Raw genomic sequence first — 10,082 nt, forward strand, 5'->3', positions numbered from 1 at the left:
AGCTCTTTTTGCTGACAGGGTTATAATGAAACTGATCTTTCTCCTTATAATCCATGGGCATCCTAAAGAAGGGACCACATTAACCCTGAACATAGCCCTGGTGCCTGTCCTATGGTCTCACAGCCTTCAAGCAATTGACAAGTGCTTTAGAAGGAATACATGAATGAATGACTGGTCGACAGACTGGCCTTGCTTTCTCAATCCATGGTTAATCATTTAAAGTATATTTGGATCTGAAGCACTCAGAAATGGGTTGCCTGCGTATCGCAGGTATATTCATGGCTTCCTGTTATTTAATTACATCTTTCTGTTTCCTCCTTCACCCTCTGTCCCTTCGTTTTCAGTTGCATGCACCTGTCTGTCAACGACCTCATCTAGAATAACTGCTTAGATTAGGTCTTCTCTATCAGTTGTTACCCATAAATCTGCAGTCTCAGCAGCTTAACAAATCAGAAGTTTACATTTGTTCGTGTGTGTATGTGTGCACATAGGCATACACACTGTGGACGGACACACTGTCTCCCTGTCTCTGTCTCTCTCTGGGTACGTATGTACATACAGACAGTGAGATACAGACAGACACAGAAGTGCACAAAGACACACAGAGAAGACACGTGAATGAGAGAAAGTGAATGGAAAGATACACTTTAGAAAGTGAACAGTGTTTAATTCTGGATATTAGAATTATAGGTGGCTTTTATTTACTTATTTACATTTTTTTTGCACTTTCAATAAGTCCAAAACAATTATATTCTTAAAAAATAAAAAATTAGTTTTACATTTTTTTAAAGAGTCCCTGGCAAGGAAATGCAAAACAGAGGAGGCTGTGATGAGCTGGTGAGAAGATGGGCTATTAGGGGACCCAGTGAGCGATGGGAAGTGACTCTGGTCAGGAAAGGAAAAGCAATGGAAAGAAAAAAAAGCAAGGTGGTGACAAGGATACACTCAATTAATTTCCTGCCCCTCTGAAAACTTTGGTGAGTGTTTTGATGGCACTTGTGTCTCTGGCTAAGAGTCTTCAGGAAATGGGAAGTCAAGAGATTGTTGCCTCAGGAGCCGCTGAAGGAACAGTGGTGGTGAGGAGCCCAGATGACAGGTTCGCTGTGGCGGGTGGAGGGTTTCCTCGGTCACTTCTGCGCCTCATGCCAAGAAGGGGCATCCTGGGAGGTCACTGATGTTTGTGGGTGAGGTGAAAGTGTTTCTGACAGAAAAACATCTCAGATATGACATCCGAGGTTCAGCATGTGACTTTATGGTGGCTATACGTGCCCCCAAATAGAATCTGCTATTTAATTTTCTCACTGTCATTTCATTTTGAGAGTGATTACCATGTAATTTACATATTTCTAGGCAAGCAGAGGGACAATCTCTCCCATCCATATGTGTTTATAGAATGTTTCACACTTGTGATACTTCTCCATAAAGGTAAAGTTCTTTATTCATAAATTGCCACTTTGTTTTGTGATTTCTTTTTCAACTGGTACTTCTGGAGAAAGAACATTTTCTTTCTCTCCACAACTGCTTCTGAAATAACCCATGCCTTTCCCTTTCATAGATGCCTCCTTCCACAGCCACAGATTCCTTTGTCTTCAAACTTATCCTTTCCTCTCCCAAGCTTCACTGCTGTTTCCACCAGCAAAGATTTTACATATCTCCCCAATCCCCCACACTGCCCCAGGCAACTGTGCTCTGGCCTCTGTATGCTCCCAGAGGCTGGAGTTGTGAATTTGACTATTGAGATGGTGTTCTAAAATATGACTGAGTTCTGCAATATGTCTATCACAGCTTTATGAAAAGTGTTTTGGGGGATTTAACCACCATTTAGAACGGTGAAATTATAAACTTATTTCTCCCTGTAAAACAGATGGTTTAATGGAAATGGAAATATACATGTCATTCTCAGTGTGTTTTCTAGATATTCTAAAAAATATTATTCAAATTAGAAAGAGAATAACAAAAGAGAAAATGTAGGCAAGGAATAAATTTTAGAGAAAAATTTAACTTCACTAATAACCAAAGAAAATTAAAAACAAAACATTTTGCCTTTCAAAAAATTAGAATTAACTCTATTTCCCCTAAAAGAAATCCAGGCTCCTTGGAAAAATGGCCAATCCCGGAATGAGAGCAATGTAATTATGAGAAAAATCTGGAATGTTCTTTGTGGGAAAAGCAAAACATAAGGGCTAAGAAAATAATGATTGAGATATGCTGAATGGACTTAGAAGCAAGCCTTTCAGAGATTCCATTAACCAACTCAGGGACAATTTCAGAATCAAAATGAATAATGATTGTAGTAAATTAAAATATATGTAATATAAAAAGAATCCATGTACCCATTCTGATACTAAAATATGTAAGTGAACAAATGACTGAGTACATACATACAAACAAAATGGCAAGAAAGAGTAAAAGCTTTTGTTACAGCAAAAATGGGAAATGACGAATGCGGAAGGAATTCGAGAGTTAGAAAAATCATTATTTTACGGCAACTACAGTAATAATTATTTCAGACACATCAAAGTGGATGCGAAAACTCATGGATGTGTTTGAGGGACAGAGTGTTTACATAGTCTCCGTGATCTCCCCACAGATAACTTGTTAATCGCCCAAGGGAAGAGCTGCCTTTGCAGCAGAGAAACACGGAAAAACACTGTCACCAAGTGATCAGAGTCAACATGACCAAAAGGGGACACGCTGACTTCGTGCTGTGGTGCGCTGAGAGAGGCGCAGCACCCCTGGGGCATCCCTGCTGAAGGTGCTGAGCCTGAATCTGACTATGAGGACGCTCAGCAAAACCCTGACGGAGAGACGCTTCACAAAGCCATCTGCCTGGACTCTTTCAAATGTGCCAGGGTCGTGAGAAACAAAGACCTAGGAGCTACCTTTTCCAGATCAGAGGTGATGAAAACAGGACGGTGAAACTCGTGTCATCTTGAACCGGTTTCTAGGTAGGCATAAAGGACAGTCTTAGGACGATCCAAATATAGCTGTGTGCTGGAGAGTGTTACATCAGTGTTCCTTCCGGTTACTGTTACATCGATGGTGCTTATATTTAAAACGGTAGAACTCTCTAGAAAATCAAGGTGATTAGTTGAATCGTGGTACATTTGCTAATAATGTATTAAATGATAATTAAAAATACGCTAATTAGTTTTTTTATGTTGGAAAAGATTTGTATTATATTGTTATATATAAAAAAGAAACCAGTACCCAATTTTATATAATTTTAACTCAAAGTATATAACATAAAATTTTCATAATAAAACACAATTTTGATCAAAACATGAATAGTGGTCACTGGCTATGGATTATGAGTTCCCATTGTCACTTTGTTTGTATTTTTTAATGTTTCCCACTTTGTTTTGTTTTCTACAAAGGAGCAGGAAAAAACAGAAGAGCTGAAGCCCAAGTGGTCATTATGGGTAAGACCTCTGTGTCTCACTGTCTTTTTCATCTGTGGTGTGAGGGACTTGGACAGGTGCGTGCCTGCTTGCCCTCCTGAAGGGAAGATACAGCAGGCAGCTCCTGCAGTGAAAGGCTGAAGTAGGCAGCTACATATAGAAACCATCTCTAAAGTCCTGGTCTAACTGCAAAATGCATGTGGATTTATTCCTCACTCAATCCTACAGAATGAGGCATTGGTCTTAATATAAGAATAATACCATTGCGAGGATCCTAGGAGTAGACCATTTTAAGAAACAAATACCAAGAGATTTCCAAGTTAATGTTCTGAGAGTCTCTAAACCCAACTGGTAACAAAATGCAATGGTCTTCAAATAAACAGAGGTAGAGCTGGCAATTGCATTATTTCCTTCCTACCTTGAACAGCTTTATTTCAAACTGAGATAAAAGAAGAAATGAAGTGTTTGCACTTTAAGTAGACAGGAGTAGCCTAGGCGAAGCAATCCCATACAGTTAGTGTGTAAAAAGGAAGATGCTAACTGGGCGCATGCAGGAAGGAAATGCAGTCTTTCGAGTAGAAAAACAACCCTGTTTTAATGTAGTGAGATGTTCCTGGAGGTCACATGACAAATTGGATCCTGTGTACCTATTTGGATCTTCAGCAGATGTTTACAAAAAATCCTACTGTAAACCTCAGATGAAAAGAAGTTCTGCCAGTATCCAAAGTGCATAGGAGGAGATGACAGACGGGTAGAAAAACAAAGCCCAGAGGAGTGTCTTCAACTGTGTGCTGTGAGATTTACTGGGGTCCGATGGGGGTCAGGCTTGAGGTCCTCCCAGTTCACAATCTATAAAAAATGATACAGACTGGTTAATTCTGCTGACAACACAGAGCTGAGGGAGCTGTAGCCATTCAACAAAAAGTCAGAAAAATCCAGAAGCATTTGGGGCTATTCCCTTGCCCTAAAATTTCTCGGAAATTAGTTGATTCTAGTTCATCAGCACTCACATTTGGGGGAGAATGTATGGCCTACAAAGTAAGTGTAGAAGACCCATCACAAGTTGTTTTTGGCACAGGAAGGATGACTTCATTAGTGTAACTTGAATTCCTGGATTGTTTTGGACAATGCCAAGATCTGGGACTCAACTCCAGATAAGGCAAGTTTCCCAGCCTTATTTTAATCATGTCAGAAGGAAAGTGTGGCAATCTGGAACAGTCCACACACATTTGTAACGGGATGGAACACTTGACCTTGAGATTCCTTGGTGGACTGGCCGTGGAGCAGGCGCTGAGTAGACCAGTCATGGCACTCTGGCACAAAGTGTGTTCTTCCCCACAGACAACCCAAGAAATCATGACATATGAAAATTTCAGTTTTACCCTTTCCCACAGGTCTATGGAGACCCAGCAGAAATGCTCTCTTGTCCTGAGAAAGGAGTTAAATGCTTCCCATTTATTTGCTACTGAGTGCTAAATTTGCTTCCCAACACGGAGGGGGTAGACATTTCTTATAGGAGGAAAGGCCATCAACACTTATATTATTTTTTTTCTTGTTCTTCCTACTGCTTTTCCTCTTTTCCAAACCAAGCATTTTGTTAGGGCCTAACTATAGTGTTTGTGTCCATTTTGATATCTGGATTCGCCCCCTGAATTTGAATGAGACATCATTCTCTACTAAACTACATTGTTGTACTGTTTAAACAAAGCTAGAAGGGTGGGGTTCCAAAGGTGGCTTATTAGTGGGGGTCAGGGTGCTTTAAGAGATGAAGAATCCCAGGGTCTGGCTGTAGTGAATTGTTTAGATGGGGAGGACTGTCTGAAGCCATTCAAATTAGCAAGGTTCTAGGTGTGGTTGGTGAAGTCACCACTGCATTTTAGGATTTAAGGTGAAGAGTAATACGTTCTGCCAGGTTACAAAGAGGTGCTAAGTATGAGGAAATTACCTACACAGAGGCTGGCAGATGACAGACACACAGATGAGGACAGCATGCTGGTGACCTGAGTCTCAAATGAGGAGGGTGGGAAAGCCATGGGCTAAGAGCTGCCATGCAGGTCTGAAAAGATTCCTCTACACCTCTTAGAACCAGCATCTGGAGGTCACAGGAACACAGGCAGCCCCATCACCAGAGGTCTTCGGGGTTTCTGAGACCCTGGTGAAGATGAGCACTTTCTCAGGAGTCTGAGGACTGAGGAGAGGCACAGCATACAACAGGGTGGTCCCTCTCAGGGATAGATGGAAGCCACAGGAGCTGTGAGTGCAGGGGTGGGGCTAAGGGACAGGAGCAAGGGCCCTGCATTGGACAGGCAACAATTCAGAAGAGACTGCAATTCCAAAGGGGTCCCCGAGAACACTAGAAATTAGAGATACAGAACCACTCAAGTCAGAGAGAAACAACTAAGTGTGGAGAAGTTTAGCAAAATACATATATTTTTTAGCAGATAACCATCTTAGTGCTCTGCAAATCTGTGAAATGGGATTTCTGTTTCCGAAGAGATAGATTCCTAAGTGTGGCCTCATTTAGCTCATCTGATTTTCCTGTGACTCAGCCTTGTCATCCGAGCCTTGCTTTCCCCTCTGAGCCAGGTTAAGGCGATTCCCTCCAGGACTTGATCAGCCACCCATTACCATGTGGGGAACAGGCACCATGTTGTAAAGGTGCCCTTCCTGTTCAAGTCCTTCTGGGTTCCGACAACCTGCGCGGGAGGAAGGCAAGGAAGCCACAGCCCTGGGGAGGCCTTGGAGAGGGGGAGGAAGCCGACTCTGAGAGTAAAGGGTTGAATGTCGGGCTGGGGGCCAAGGAAAAGGGGAGCAATTCAGCCAACTCTCCACTCCCCCTCCGAGCGCTCCAACTTCCCTTCCACCGCCAAGACACATTTTATTTTTCTGACATGAAATATGTATATAATTCTAGCCTGATTTTCTAAAGCACAAGAGGGTTGATTCTGTTTATGCCTCCCTCTAACTCCCACCCAGTGCAAACATTGGCTTGCATCCTGGTGGTGACGACAGGGTCTAACAAAACAGAATCCCAGAGCCAGTAAGTAGATGGCTAAGTAAATATGCCCCAAAACACTGACATTTTTAACAGGATAGTCGCGGTAGCAGAGGGCTCGGACGGGGAGGCACGGGCGAGATAACTGGGCGGGAAAACAATAGCAGACACTTAATGACTGAGTTTTTGCTTGGATGCCAACACTCTTTGTCCCTGCCCTGCTTGAACCCTCAGGCATCATCTTGTGGATTTAGATGCTGGCGGTTGAAGCAAGGAGGGAGCAACCTCACAGAAATGGGCCTGTTTCTGGATATGTCATGTACGTACCCGAAATACACAGCTTGGCCTCTTCAAGAACAAATGTGCTTCATGTGAGAAAAGGGTACTTCATGTAAAGGAAAGGAATTGGGCAATTGAAAATACGTGAGCCCTTGTGGCGAGCCAAGGCACGTCCATTTGATAACGGGAGCTGCATGCTTTGCACCTTGGAGCTCTTATCTCATTTTACTTAATCCCCATGTGGCTACAGGTCAGCAGTGGGAAGAACATTCAAAAACATCACTCCCATTGCAGTAGGCAGGGATCCACAGCATCGAAGATCCTGTATCATTTCTTATTTATTAAGGTTCCTGAGAAAAAGTTAAATTTTACCTTCTGTTTCAATTCTTCACTGAGCAGAATGGCTCCATTTCCCAGGGTTGTGTTCCTTCCCAGCACCTAATTCCTAACATGTGCATCTTTGAATTAATAAATATATGCTAATGAATAAAGGGCTCAATCTCCCTATTGCTTGGTTCTGAGAAGCATAAAAGAAAAATGCATGAAATCAGCTTAACTTCTGATAAATGTCCCACGGTGTCTGTCAAACAGCCCTAGGAAGGAAGGATGCTTTCCCAGAATCAAAGCAAGACCTTCCTTTTTAGATGTGGCTGCTTTCCTCTGTGACCCCTTCACTGCCACGTACCGCCATGTCGCTGTGATCAGTAATTCTGGAGTAGAAAATGACACCGCCCCTCCAGTGGCCCAGGCTAGACCTTGTCTAAGGAAATATTTGACATTTAGGGAGCTATAGAGGCCAAAGTGTGGATCATCTTGGGGTGTGAGTCAAGCTGAACCTGATTTCCTAACTTTAAAATCATTGGACTTTCCTATTTGATTATTTGTTCTAAAACTAGATAATATTTAAAAAAAATAAATCTGCAGAGAAATTCTTGAAATGTTTTTGGATCTGTCTCTGTTTCCCTCTTTCTCTCTCTTAGTCCATCACTCTCTCTGTTAAAGTTCCTGTCTCTCTGGGAGTGGAGGCCTTGAATATCTTTCACCATGACTTTGATTGCCCAAGGTGAGTTCAAAATCTGAAAAGAAGCTTTCTCATGGTCATAACTCAAAACAGTGTTAGTCATTAAAATAATCAGTATTGAAGGACACACACATGTGGTAATACGCCTTTAACTTGAGTTCTTTTCAATTAGACCATGTTATTCATTGTAAAATTGGCTGGATTAATTTTGAGCACTTATAATTTTTGTTTTCGTCACCATGCCTACAGAATATCAGCCTTTCCACTGGACTGCTCCCTGTGTAATCTCCTCCTCAATTTTTGGCTTCGCTTCTATCTATGTTTAGACGTCTGAGCTCATCACTACACACTCTCCTTTCTCCAACTGTTGTTGGGCTCTTTCCCATATGCCCCAGACTGCAAGCTGGACAGTAACTCAGCACGATTCTCACTAAATTAAGATGGTATCTCAAGAGTAAAAGGGCTCTTCTCAGCCAGATCAAAAGGAGTATCTTTTACTCTTCTCCACCAACATGGGAGATTTCTGGAAAATTATAGCCAAATGTGAGATAATTATTGGGAGGGATGGTCTAATACTATCTTCCATTTTTTAAAATGTTTTTAAAAGAGCCTTTTGAGATGCATTTTTACAGTATAACACCACGTATGACATCACAGTTGTCATTTCTCTGGGGTGGGGGCCCGTTCACACAGGCTGCAATGAGAATGGCACCCTTAAAGCCTGCAGTGCACAGCCTGCCATCCACCCACGTGGCACTTGCATTCTTACACACACTGTTTATTAGCACTAACAGGACAATACACATAATTCACTCCTACTCCTGCCTTTCACAGATGAGCACTGAGGCCTGCCAATGGAAGATCTTAGGCATTTTCATTCATCTCGTTAGTTATCAAGTGGAGGGATGCGTCCCAGCACAGACCTCACATCTCACTCATCTCCACATTTCATGCTAATAGTATTTGATGGAGAATAAACTTTTATTCAACATATAAAGCTGTGTAAAATATTTTTTGTTTGATAAAAGTGTAAGACCTACCCTGACTACCATAGAAATCTTTATAATTTAAAAGCCATTGGACAAAAGAAAAAAAAATCAAGTGATTGGGAGCTGAAGGAAAATCTTGCATGAAAAAATCAATGTTCTAAAGGAGGAGGGGGATAGAATGAAACATAGAAGTATAAGCTTTTATAAAAGTCCTAAAAGAAGGCCCACAATGATGTTTTACAGTGTATCCATCCTTGGGCAAAACCTACTTTTTAGTTGCTGTTTGCTAAACAGCATAAGACATACCTTTGATGGTTAGTTTATTAAAAGAGAGGAGCACAGCCCCCCGGGCAGGGAAATAAAAGTCTTCTATCCCTGGAACTGACTGTTCTTGAGGTTCATTGCTTGACCCAGATATGTTTCTTTCTTTCTCTAGTCCTTGATTTACCAGGTTACAAAGAGTGATTAGACCAGATGATCCTTAAGGATCTTACCACCTTTAATATTTTATAATTCATTATCTTAGAATTAAGTAGAAGGTAGAGACATATAATTTCAGTAATGTTCTAGAAGATCGAAGAGTGAAAGATGTCTAGTCTAGGATGTCTAGTTTTCAGCTTTGCTACCTATATTTCCTTTTAATGGGATTATTTGGGTGTCCTACTCACATATATATTACAGCTAATATATGTGATTTTCTCCTTTCAATTTACTAGACAGACCTATAGTGAAATGTCTGGTCTCCATCCTACCACCCACACCCACTATCTAAATCTTGGAACTTCTCAGCCTTGAAGCAGCTTGTTGGCTCTGAGCTGGGTATTTGTTTACTTGGTGTTTTCCATCATCTGGGAATTCTCCATCAGGACGCTGTGTTCTGTGTTCCTCAACTCCCCGTTGGTGGAGATGACCCTTCCAGGCTCATCTCTTTCATTTGTTTCATGGAGTTCATGTCAGTATATTTAATACCAGGCCTGATATTTCTGGATCCTTCCTAACAAAACTGGGTTTCTTTTTTCCTTGTTTCTCTCTCTCCTTGTTAGATCACCTGTGCCTTTGCTGTAGGTTCATTCCAGTGGCGTTGCAGAGAATTCATCACTGCAGTTTCAAATACTCACTCAAGGTCTTATTCTTAGGAGGTGTCGTCTTCTAGGTGAAACCTTTTGGTATCTGAAGCTTCCTCAAAACCTGGAACAATACGTATGGCAGCATGGTGGCAGAATTTTTAAAATGATTCCCTCTTCCCCAGCTACCCTGACCTAATCTTCACACTTATGAATAAGAAGCTACATCATACTTGTGATTTTGTATGATGTTATATGGCAGAGTTGCCCTTAAGAATAGGGAGATTGTCCAAGTGGGCTTGGTATAACCACATAAGTCCTTAAAAGTGTAAG

General features: G+C 41.6%; 1 long non-coding RNA gene across 1 annotated transcript; it reads left to right on the forward strand.

Annotated features, from left to right (window-relative positions):
* The first annotated feature begins 2,598 nt into the window (after window positions 1-2,598).
* Window positions 2,599-6,711, forward strand: LOC123478972 (uncharacterized). The gene is made up of 3 exons (XR_006654407.2): window positions 2,599-2,898; window positions 3,378-3,422; window positions 6,631-6,711. It is a non-coding gene; the product is annotated as an uncharacterized lncRNA (long non-coding RNA).
* The last annotated feature ends 3,371 nt before the right edge of the window (window positions 6,712-10,082 follow it).

Source organism: Desmodus rotundus, chromosome 5 (genome assembly GCF_022682495.2).
Source record: "Desmodus rotundus isolate HL8 chromosome 5, HLdesRot8A.1, whole genome shotgun sequence".
NCBI classification, from domain to species: Eukaryota; Metazoa; Chordata; class Mammalia; order Chiroptera; family Phyllostomidae; genus Desmodus; species Desmodus rotundus.